Source organism: Mizuhopecten yessoensis, unplaced genomic scaffold (genome assembly GCF_002113885.1).
Source record: "Mizuhopecten yessoensis strain PY_sf001 unplaced genomic scaffold, ASM211388v2 hete_36030368, whole genome shotgun sequence".
Classification (NCBI taxonomy): Eukaryota; Metazoa; Mollusca; class Bivalvia; order Pectinida; family Pectinidae; genus Mizuhopecten; species Mizuhopecten yessoensis.
Window position 1 is genome coordinate 1 of NW_018482718.1, and position 1,925 is coordinate 1,925.

The 1,925-nt window shown below is 38.6% G+C and overlaps 1 long non-coding RNA gene across 1 annotated transcript; it reads right to left on the minus strand.

Moving 5' to 3' along the window:
* Positions 1-456: 456 nt before the first annotated feature.
* Positions 457-1,884, minus strand: LOC110444127. Its single transcript, XR_002462204.1, has 3 exons — positions 1,680-1,884; positions 1,019-1,116; positions 457-542 (listed from the first exon to the last, which is right to left on the minus strand). It is a non-coding gene; the product is annotated as an uncharacterized LOC110444127 (long non-coding RNA).
* Between the last annotated feature and the right edge of the window lie 41 nt (positions 1,885-1,925).

A 1,925-nucleotide genomic window follows, 5' to 3' on the forward strand; every position in this document is an offset into this window, starting at 1 on the left:
TATGGTAGAGTCTACTCAAGTTACCTAGGGGTGAAAGGGTTAAGTGTGACTGGGCCAGGGTACAACCGTTGACCAGGGAGTTCAGTTGGTTAGAGCAATGGCATAATGATAAGAGGTCCAGGGTTTGAAACCTGGCCTGGCACCATTAAATTTTTACATTTAAAACACTGTTTGTTGATGCATTTTATATCTTTTTTTATATTCAGTATTATTTTATTAAAGTCAAGCAGGGTATTGTTTTCTATTCAAAAGCTATGGTCAACTGTCATGCTAGAAAAACAGTTTCCACTGTATAGTCTTCAGCAGTGGCACGGGGTTCCTTAACAGAAATTATCTTGTTATATTTGCAGGTTTTCGTTGAAGATTCTACACTTACTATTGTTAGGTCCCGAGGAGTGAACGGTCATCACATGATGGACAGATGCTTGACCAGCAGTCAATTCCGCAGAAGCAATGGTAGATTTCTCTACTTCCACAGGAATTTCTTGGCCATACAACAGCATGGATTTGTCTGACATCGTATTTGTGTGGTCAAGCTGGCCCTATCAGCAAAATCATAGGTACGTATTTCAACTGTAATCATAATTTTTCGGAATGGGTTCATTCTGATATTTGGTATTTTTTAAGCATAAATGTGTTTTTTTAAAGACCGTCCTACGGAGGTAAAATCCTAGGCACTATATTAAAATGCCATCTTGGTAGTTTTGTAAACTGTACCAGAGCCATGCGATTTCTGTGCATGGATACAAGAAAAGTCTTCTCAAAATTGGTTAAGTAGAAATTGCCTGTATCACAATGTTAAAAGTATATATTATGGTAAATAACCGGAAGTTAAATGTTGAACAGACTAGAATTAGCATGATAGGTGAGCTATTTGAAGATATTTATCAATAGTTTACCATAATTTAACATAAAATTATAATTATTGCTGATTAACTTAATGTTACTGATTAACAACAGAATTGTTTTTATGCTGTCATGGTGTAACTCAGAAGAGAGTGTAATACAGAATATTTACTTTTAGATGACTTTTTGAGGAGAATTCCACACAGCCGTTATCTATGTTGGAATCTGTTAAGGCGACCCACACTGTCAGGGCATCAGGAGGGTCCATACCTTTAACACCAATAAAGTGATATAGCTAGTTCTCCTGGATTATATATGGTTTATAGCAATGCCTTCTTGTTATTGGATTAACTAAGACAAAATTGTCTATGTCATGATTATTTTTTTTCCAGATTTAACTACATGTTTATTTGATGTGTGCAGAAATAATCAACTGGTACCTCAATCTCATTATTTTCCTAACATCTGATGCCATACTTCATTCCATGGCAGTGTGGCATCGGAAAGAATGAAAGAGCAAGTTCCCGTAGCTTGAATCCTGGTGCCACTCCTTCTCATCTATGTAAGCTGAATCCTTTAGCCACAACCCTATATAAATATTTAGGCTGAATCCTGATGCCAGTCCTGTTTATATACATAAGTTGAATCATGTTGCCTATGCATATAGACTGAATCCCGGTGCCACAATCCTACCAGCCTATGTAGGCACAATCCTGAGGCCACAATCCTTCCAACCTATGTAGGCTCAATCCTGAGGCCACAATTCTACCAGCCTATGTAGGCTCAATCCTGGTGCAACCAGTACTCCTACCTTGTGCCACACCCCTACCTACCTATGTATGTGGAGTCCTGGTGCCACCCACAGGACTTCCCAGATCCAGGATCCTTGGGAAAAAGATCTGTTGACCAGCACACAACATCAGGACCTACAAAATCATGTGATGTGGCTTTATTTATTCAGATAGGAACAGGTGAGAAATACAGGCACCATGGACCTCTTGCTGTGACAAACGGACAGTAGAACACTTTATCATATAATCGGCCTGTTATCCAGTGAATTCGCCCGTGTAATATTTTTA